The following is a 10,652-nucleotide window of genomic DNA, read 5'->3' as shown; positions in this document are numbered from 1 at the left end:
CAGTGACTTAACCACTGGCTCTGAAGCAGAGGAGTTTGTGAACTGTTTCGTGCCTCTGTGGTGAAAGTGTGCTGTGAATGGACAAATCATAGCATTTTTGAATAACAGTCGTGGAAATTGCGGCGCTTTGCGTGCCATTGATGAGCGAGGCGAATTTCGGCTATGACTGTCTTCCTACTATGTGACAGTTCACCATCCAAATAGAGTAGAGGACAGCGAGACGCCTTCTAAGAAAACATTGTAAAGAACGCTGCGGCGTATGGTGCTACAAAACAAATAGATAGTGCTGGGACACGTGATAGTGACATACACATACTTTTATTACACGGTCCAGTCACGTTAATGTAACCACCGTCTATGTCTGACGTCAACGTGCAGTAACGACTCACAGGCCGCATATCGTAGCACTAGCAGTGGAGGGTAGATACAGCGTGTTGGTATGGACGTGGCATACGGTGTAGTCGTTCTCGTAATGAGGGAACGGAACGATTTACCTGACGTCCAAAATGGAATGATCATTGGCATTCATGCCAAGGGTAGAAGCATTTCCGAAGCGGCTAAGGTTGTAAACTGTTCGCGTGCTACCATGGTTAAAGTACACTCCTGGAAATTGAAATAAGAACACCGTGAATTCATTGTCCCAGGAAGGGGAAACTTTATTGACACATTCCTGGGGTCAGATACATCACATGATCACACTGACAGAACCACAGGCACATAGACACAGGCAACAGAGCATGCACAATGTCGGCACTAGTACAGTGTATATCCACCTTTCGCAGCAATGCAGGCTGCTATTCTCCCATGGAGACGATCGTAGAGATGCTGGATGTAGTCCTGTGGAACGGCTTGCCATGCCATTTCCACCTGGCGCCTCAGTTGGACCAGCGTTCGTGCTGGACGTGCAGACCGCGTGAGACGACGCTTCATCCAGTCCCAAACATGCTCAATGGGGGACAGATCCGGAGATCTTGCTGGCCAGGGTAGTTGACTTACACCTTCTAGAGCACGTTGGGTGGCACAGGATACATGCGGACATGCATTGTCCTGTTGGAACAGCAAGTTCCCTTGCCGGTCTAGGAATGGTAGAACGATGGGTTCGATGACGGTTTGGATGTACCGTGCACTATTCAGTGTCCCCTCGACGATCACCAGTGGTGTACGGCCAGTGTAGGAGATCGCTCCCCACACCATGATGCTGGGTGTTGGCCCTGTGTGCCTCGGTCGTATGCAGTCCTGATTGTGGCGCTCACCTGCACGGCGCCAAACACGCATACGACCATCATTGGCACCAAGGCAGAAGCGACTCTCATCGCTGAAGACGACACGTCTCCATTCGTCCTTCCATTCACGCCTGTCGCGACACCACTGGAGGTGGGCTGCACGATGTTGGGGCGTGAGCGGAAGACGGCCTAACGGTGTGCGGGACCGTAGCCCAGCTTCATGGAGACGGTTGCGAATGGTCCTCGCCGATACCCCAGGAGCAACAGTGTCCCTAATTTGCTGGGAAGTGGCGGTGCGGTCCCCTACGGCACTGCGTAGGATCCTACGGTCTTGGCGTGCATCCGTGCGTCGCTGCGGTCCGGTCCCAGGTCGACGGGCACGTGCACCTTCTGCCGACCACTGGCGACAACATCGATGTACTGTGGAGACCTCACGCCCCACGTGTTGAGCAATTCGGCGGTACGTCCACCCGGCCTCCCGCATGCCCACTATACGCCCTCGCTCAAAGTCCGTCAACTGCACATACGGTTCACGTCCACGCTGTCGCGGCATGCTACCAGTGTTAAAGACTGCGATGGAGCTCCGTATGTCACGGCAAACTGGCTGACTGACGGCGGCGGTACACAAATGCTGCGCAGCTAGCGCCATTCGACGGCCAACACCGCGGTTCCTGGTGTGTCCGCTGTGCCGTGCGTGTGATCATTGCTTGTACAGCCCTCTCGCAGTGTCCGGAGCAAGTATGGTGGGTCTGACACACCGGTGTCAATGTGTTCTTTTTTCCATTTCCAGGAGTGTATATCGGGCATAGCTAAATAGCCCTATTCAAAACCGGCGCCGACGCAACCGTGGTGCACCATGAGCAGTAGCTGACGTGGGTAAAAGACGTCTGCGGAGATGTGTGCACACGAATAGGTATGCAACTGTTGAGCAACTGACCCCACAGATAAACCAAGACAATGTCTCCTCAACGACAGTTCAGCCAACGTTGCTGCGTATTGGTCTCCGCTGCAGTAGCTTAGTTCATGCACCCATGCTACTGTTGTTCATCGACGACGAAGGCTGGAACTTGCACGGCAGTATGGCAATAGGACTTCTACTGAGTGGTGGCTGGTAGCCTTTCCAGATGACGGACAGCCGTTGCGAGTACGGTGTGAAAAGTCTGAAAGCAAATACCCTGCGACAATCGTCGGAAGGGTACAAGCTGCAGGAGGGAGCGTTATGGTCTGGGGAATGTTTTCATTGCATTCCCTTAGTGATCTTGTCATTCTGGAAGACACACGGTTCAACATAGATATGCATCTACCCCTGAAGACCATGTCCACCCCCTCATGCAGTTTGTTTTTCCGCGGCACATTGGCCTCTACCAGCAGAACAATGCAACGTGTCACACAGTTTGCACTGCACATGCGTGCTTTGAAAAGCACCAGGATGAGTTTTATCGTACTCCCCTGACCATCAAATTTCTCGTATTTAAACCCAGTCGAGAATATGTGGGACCACCTCGATCGGGCTGTACGCACCATGGATCCACGAACGAGAAATCCAGCGCAGCTGCCCAAGGCACTGGAGTCAGAATGGCTCCACATCCATGTCTGAACCTTTCAGAACCTCAATGAAACTCTTCCTGCACGCCTCGCTGCGACCCCCGCTGCAAAAGGTGGTTATTCAAGCTTTTCACAGATTCTCACATTACAGTGACTAGACAGTGAAGCTGCACAGTATAGAAATTCGATTGTTGACGATTAGGTACTGTAGCCTACTCCTATGAAATCCGTTTTCTGATTCGTAAAGCGCATATGTGTCAGAAAGTCGTACGAGAAACGTCTAAAAATAATTACTTGCAGGACATATGGCTGTGGAGGTAGTCTGATGGTCTGGGGAATGGCTGGCGATATTATCCAGGCCCATATGGCAATCATTCCTTAACGATTTAGGTACGTATTCGTCTGGAGACACAATGTTCGGCCGTATACGGCATCTTCCGTGTGAAGGATTAAATCATCCAGCAACAAAAAATGGCTCTGAGCACTATGGGACTTAACATCTGAGGTCATCAGTCCCCTAGAACTTAGAACTACTTAAACCTAACTAACCTAAGCACATCACACACATCCATGCCCGAGGCAGGATTCGAACCTGCGACCGTAGCAGTCACGCGGTTCCGGACTGACGCGCCTAGAACCGCACGGCCACCGCGGCCGGCATCCAGCAACATATTCTCCCTTACCACAGGTCTATAAGTGACATGAAATTCTTCGGAGAGCCTCCGGCAAGACTCACCGGAGGAGAAACACCCCTCTGAAGATGTCCAGCGCAGCTCTGGACGAAACGTTAGGAGCTGAAGAGTTTCATGGACCACGACCTTACATCCCGGAAGGTTTACCAGAAGATATGTCATCCGGTCGTGAAAGCCTTCATACTATGATCCCTACAAGTGGTTGGATAAATCAGTTTCAGGGTCGGAGGAAGCCAACGGCATACCACTTCCAACACGACCACAGATATTAAAGCATTCTGGTATTCAAACCAACCTTCAGGTTGATGATAGGTTTTCATTTTTCATATCTATAGACAAACAAAGGAAATTTTCATTAAATGAACGGCATCTGTGTGTTAGGCGGAGAATTTTTCTTCTTGTCCTCATACATAATTGCCGGCCCCGGTGGTCCAGTGGTTCTAGGCGCTTCAGTCCGGAACCGTGCGACTGCTACGGTCGCAGGTTCGAATCCTGCTTCGTGCATGGATGTGTGTGATGTCCTTAGGTTAGTTAGGTTTAAGTAGTTCTAAGTTCTAGGGGACTGAGGACTTCAGATGTTAAGTCCCATAGTGCTCAGATCCATTTGAACCATTTTGAATCGTACATAATTATGTAATTATACACAACTCTCAAAGTCATTTTTTTTCACTCGATGGGTAAATTAGTAATAGGACTACAGAGATCGGTCGCTTCACACAAAGACAAAATCGGACGTAAAGTCTTTTTACAAGGTTAGAGCATACTTTCGAGTTAATTTGTTGGAGAACAACGGAGCAGTTATTGGCTGGAGGCCCTTAACTGCACCATACTGCCATTCACCTCATGGCGTTTGCGGAAATTTTGGTAAATCTAGTAAAATTCACGGACGGGATTTTTTAACCCGTTTGTCATCAGTATTGCCTTAATCTTAACTACTGTCGAATGTAGTGAGAGAACCGTTCCGTCAATGCCGTGCAGTGAAGTGGGAAACTAAGGCAGAATGTAACACATTTTTATTTGTTACTTATTTTTATTTTTTGATTTACTTAACTTGGCAAGATTGTATTAAAATATTAACAGCCAAACGCTAATTTTCCTAATCGTAACTGAACATAAATACGAATATTCACAATAAATAACATACTACAAGTTTTTGATGAATTAAAAGTGTATAGATTGGAACTCGATCTCGGTTTCCAGTCTTTAGGACGCAAAACACTACTAATTGCGCTATGCGATCACGCCTCGCACGATGCTTCTAATGATCTGTCTCTCAATTATAGATAAACAGTTACACACTGAAGCGCCAAAGAAACTGGTATGACATGCGTATTCAAATACAGAGATATATAAACAGGCAACAGATGGCGCTGCGGTCGGCACGCCTACATAAGACAAGTGTCTAGTGGAGTTGGTAGATCGGTTACTGCTGCTACAATGGCAGGTTATCAAGATTTAATTGGGTTTGAACGTGGTGTTATGGTCGGCGCACGAGCGATGGGACACAGCATCTACAAGGCATCGATGAAGTGAGGATTTTCCCGTACGGCTATTTCACGGATGTCCTTGAATATCAGGAATTCGGTAAACATCAAGTCTCCGACTTCGCTACGACCGGAAAAAGATCCTGCAAGAACGCGATCAACGACGACTGAAGAGAATCGTTCAGCGTGACAGAAGTGCAGCCCCTCCAAAAATTGCTGGGCCATCAACAAGTGTCAACGTGCGAACCATTCAACGAAACATCATTGATACGGGCTGTCGTAGCCGAAGGCCTACTCGTGTACCCTCGATGACTATATGACACAAAGCTTTATACCTCTCCTGCGCACGTCAACCTCAAGATTGGACTGTTGATGACTGGAAACATGTTGCCTGGTCTGACGAATCTAGTTTCAAATTGTATCGAGCGGATGGACGTTTACGTGTGTGGAGACAACCTCATGAATCCATAGACCCTGCATGTCAGCAGAGACTGATCAAGCTGGTGGGGGCTCTGAAATGGTGTGGGGCATGGGCGGTTGGAGTGATATGGGATCCCTGATACGTCTAGATAAGACTCTGACAGGTGACACGTACGTAAGGATCCTGTCTGATCACCTGCATCCATTCATGTCCATTGTGCGACACCCCACACGTCCAGAATTGCTACAGAGTAGCTCCAGGAACACTCCTCTGAGTTTAAACTCTTCCGCTGGCCACCGAGCTCCCCAGACATGAACATTATTGAGCATATCTGGGATGCCTTGAAACATGCTGCTCAGAAGAGATCTCCACCCCCTCGTACTCTTATGGATTTATGGACAGCCCTGCAGGATTCATGGTGACAGTTCCCTCCGGCACTACATCAGACATTAGTCGAGTCCATGCCACGTCGTGTTGCGGCACTTCTCCGTGCTCGCGGCGGCCCTACACGATATTAGGCAGGTGTACCAGTGTCTTTGGCTCTTCAGTGTATAATGCACTTCCAGTTTCGGACTTGATTTCATTATTAGTTACTACGGATTAAAACCTCGAAATTTTACGTAAAAAACTGTTTATCAACATCAGTGTGGCATGTAACACTGCTTTGTCGTGAAACCCAAATTAAGCTGAGAATGACTGTACCGGGATTTCAACCCAAGTCTTTCCTCGAAAGTACGTAAATAAGACTTCTTTTTTTTTAAGTAAATACTATAGTTTGTGTAAAATGCCCTTGTGCGAAACTCAACTCCAGCAAGTTTGAGTAGATGCAAGAATTTTGGCCGTGAACGGTTTCTTAACACTTGTGCCAGTATTGCAGAGCTCATTAATTGAACAAGTCCGTCTGAGAGCTAACAAGCTATAAACATCCTTGTAAACAGTGGCGTAACGCTGTCAAAACAGTCTGCGCAGCACGGAAAACATCTCACGAGCGGCCATGCTCTCCTGCTGTTGCGAGGCCAGCGTATGTAACCTGCTAGTATTTTGCTCGAAATCACGATTCGTGAGTCAGTGCCGAGTGCTGCTGTTACTGTGAGGCAGACTTGCCTGGAACTTTGCAGTATCGCGTTCCCGCATTCGGTTTTTCCGAAAGCACTACTTCTGAGTAATTCAGAATACCGTGAAGGCTGCAGGCGCCACAATAGCAAGGCCAACAGCATCAGACTCTTCCCAGGCGCAGCAAGCCCCATCGTTGTCTTATACGTCACACTCGCCTTCCGTCACTGCTGACTATCTTCTATGCGCTAAGAGAACGTGCATTCTCGTTGCGCCTCTTCTAAAGTTCATGGAAAGTATTCGCTCTCTCTTAGTTGATAGTTTCACGTCCTGTCGACACCTAGAATATAACAAACGAACCGAATTACCTGTCACTTAATGCGTGTAGTGTATTTGAAGAGACAGAACCACTTGTTACGCCGTGTTGCTCAGTAACTGAATACCCATTATATGTAACTCGCTGTATTCGTGTTTCTGATGAAAGTAGTTGTACTCGAAATTGGGAACAAGTAAGTTATTCAAGCAGTGCGGTGTGTATTATGTAGAGATCATGAAGAAATTAATTTTCTTTCTGACTGTGAGTATGTTAATAGTTTAATACATAGTCAACTTATACTACATTTTTGGGGTAACTGATGACACTACTAGATGTATCTCCAATTCGTAACTAAAAATCTACGTGTATGCGACAGAAAAAATAATTATGTCTGAAATTTATTCACATATTTAGTGCTGTAAATGATAGTTAAGTCGCAGTTACTGAAATTAATTTTTTATGCCAATATCTACAGCTTATTAAATATACGAAATTTTAAGTAGAAGATTTTAATTATCAAGTATCCAGTAAGTTTTTAAGCAAACGAATTTAGAGGGCTTGCCGATAAGTAATGCCTCCAAATTTCTTACGTGAAAACTCTTAAAGCCTTTTAAATAAGACAAACGTTACTAACGTTTTACAGCTTTATTCTTCACATCTTCATATAGTTAAGTAATGAGTGTAATGGGCAGGAGCACTACGAATGTAATGTGTGAACATTTAGTTGGGAATGTGGGTCTCACGGGGAGCGTGCAGGGGAAAATCCCTGCAGTCGCACTATCCTCTGTGCCCTCAGTGGCTCAGATGGATGCCATGTAAGCAGGAGATATCGGGTTCGAGTCCCTGTCGGGGCACACATTTTCAATTGTCCCCGTTCATGTATATCAACTCCTGTCGGCAGCGTAGGGTCATGATTTAATTATCATTTCATTCATAATTGCCCCCCTCTTCCGCCAGAGGGCTCCGTATTGTTGCCTGTAACATGGCGGTGTGTAATATAACTATGTCGGTGAGTGAGAATCAACGTGCTGTAAACGAGTTTCGAATTCGAAGAGTTCGTCCACACATGGAGCAACGTCACCTTCAGCATGACAATACCAGACCACACACGAGCACTGTCGTGTATCACCCTCCACATTGTCCAGACTAGGCCCCATCCGATTTTCGTCTGTTTTCAAGATTTAAAGAACATCTTAGACGACTTCGTTTTGGTAGTGATGAAGCGGTGCAAGCAGAGTTGAGGTTGAGGCTCCGTCAACAGAATCAGATAGTCTATAACGACGGTATCAACAAACTGCTCTCTTTGTCGGGAGAAATGTGTTCGTCGCAAGGATGTTCAAATGGTTCAAATAGCTCTTAGCACTATGGGACTTAACATCTGAGGTCACCAGTCCCCTAGACTCAGAACTACTTAAACCTATGGGTATCACACACATCCATGCCCGAGGCAGGATTCGAACCTGCGACCGTAGAAGCAGCGTGGTTCTGGACTGAAGCGCCTAGAACCGCTCGTTCACAACGGCCGGCTCAAGGATGTCTATGTTGAAATAAATATATAGACATGAAGAATAAATATGTAGAATGTGAATAACGTTTGTGTTATTTAAAAAGCTTTAAGTGCTTTCACATATAAATTTCAGAGTGATTACTTTTCAGCACGTCCTAATATTAAACCTCATTCAAAGAGGTTGTGGTGCTTGCACTAGAATCCATAATTTGAACATGAGTTATCAAACAGTTTGCTGTGAGCAGTTCTTAATAACTTCATCTCATGCTATTGGCTTATCGCCTTACAAAAGACAGGTCACAATGTCCCACAAAATACAAACTAAGAAAGAGAACGATATTGTGAAACAACTCCCACAAAAATGGTTCAAATGGCTCTGAGCACTATGCGACTTAACTTCTGAGGTCATCAGTCGCCTAGAACTGAGAACTAATTAAACCTAACTAACCTAAGGACATCACACACATCCATGCCCGAGGCAGGATTCGAACCTGCGACCGTAGCGGTCGCTCGGTTCCAGACTGTAGCGCCTAGAACCGCACGGCACTCAGGCCGGCGAAACAACTCCTACCCCCATATTTTATTGTCTAATTGTCTAACAGGAGACAATCATAGATCTCTGAAGCTACGAAGCGTTGCATTTGATTGCACGAAGAGACAGGTTGTTCCAGTTCGTTGCAGAACCAAACAAGCAGCTACTCTGCAGTAGTAATCAAAACGGATTCCGCAAGGACTGACCGTGTGTTCACCATATCGTTATTGTTCGTCACGATATGAAGAAGGGTAAAGATGGTGAATGTCGGGTGTTTTCCGTATTTCCAGACACTCGGAAAACCTTAGATACGACTCTGTGTTGCAAAAAATAAATAAAAAAATATCCGAACGGCTACTTCTCACCACTCACCAAACGGAACACATTATGTCCTTTTTAGTGGGGAGACATTGTAAGTTTCACCACACATGCCTCAGGAAAGATTAAGAGAGTTGTTATTACTCGTCATATATACAGGGTGAGTCACCTAACGTTACCGCTAGATATATTTCGTAAACCACATCAAATACTGACGAACCGATTCCACAGACCGAACGTGAGGAGAGGGGCTAGTGTAATTGGTTAATACAAACCATACAAAAATGCACGGAAGTATGTTTTTTAACACAAACCTACGTTTTTTTTTAATGGAACCACGTTAGTTTTGTTAGCACGTCTGAACATGTAAACAAATACGTAATCAGTGCCGTTCGTTGCATTGTAAAATTTTAATTACAGCCGGAGATATTGTAACCTAAAGTTGACGCTTGAAACCTCCGACGTTCAGTTGCGTGTTGTAACAAACACGGGCACGGTCGGCGAGCAGCATCTGCAGGGACATGTTTACGATGACGACCGTGTTTACGAGTGTGGCTGTAGTGCACTGTTGTGGTTTGGTCTAGCTGTCGCAGAGTCCGCATGTAGCGCTTGCTGCTATTGTTATTCTGCATTCGTCTCCGCACGCAGACCAACTGTAGTACACCGTGTTACCAGACGTCTGTGATAGTGTAGTGTTGTAGGAACTGTGACCATGGTGTATTCGAACCCTGAAAAGGCGGAGATGGACGAAATGCAGCTGATGCCTGCAGGGTGTATGCAGAACGGTACCCGGACAGAGAGCATCCAACGTGCCGCACATTGCAAAACATCTACCGCCAACTGTATGCAACAGGTATCGTCGTAGCACGCAAACGGGTCCGTAACAGGCCCGTCACAGGAGAAGCTGGTGCAGTTGGTGTGTTAGCTGCTGTTGCCATGAACCCATACATGAGTACACGGGACACTGCGAGAGCCGGTGGACTGAGTCAAAGTAGTGTCATGCGCATACTGCATCGTCACCGCTTTCACCCGTTTCATGTGTCGCTACATCAGCAATTACATGGTGATGACTTTAATCATCGAGTGCAATTCTGTCAATGGGCATTAACAGAGAATGCGTTGCAGTTCTACTTGTTTACCGATGAAGCGGATTTCACAAACCACGGGGCAGTGAATCTACGGAATATGCATTACTGGTCCGTGGACAATCCTCGCTGGCTCAGACAGGTAGAGCGACAGCGACCGTGGACTGTAAATGTATGGTGCGGAATCATTGGCGACCACGTCATTGGTCCTCACTTCATTGCAGGGGCCCAAACAGCTGCAACATACATCGCATTTCTACAGAATGATCTGCCAACATTGCTCGAAAATGTCCCACTGGAAACGCGTCGACGTATGTGGTATCAGCATGATGGTGCACTTGCACATTCCGCAATTAACACTAGGCTGACCCTTGACAGGATGTTCGACGGGCGTTTCATAGGACGCATAAATTGGCCAGCCCGTTCTCGTGATCTTACACCTCTGGACTTCTTTCTGTGGGGTACGTTAAAGGAGA

This window comes from Schistocerca serialis, chromosome 3, assembly GCF_023864345.2.
Source record: "Schistocerca serialis cubense isolate TAMUIC-IGC-003099 chromosome 3, iqSchSeri2.2, whole genome shotgun sequence".
Classification (NCBI taxonomy): domain Eukaryota; kingdom Metazoa; phylum Arthropoda; class Insecta; order Orthoptera; family Acrididae; genus Schistocerca; species Schistocerca serialis.
The sequence above is the reverse complement of the archived record's forward strand: the minus strand, read 5'-3'. Positions refer to the sequence as shown.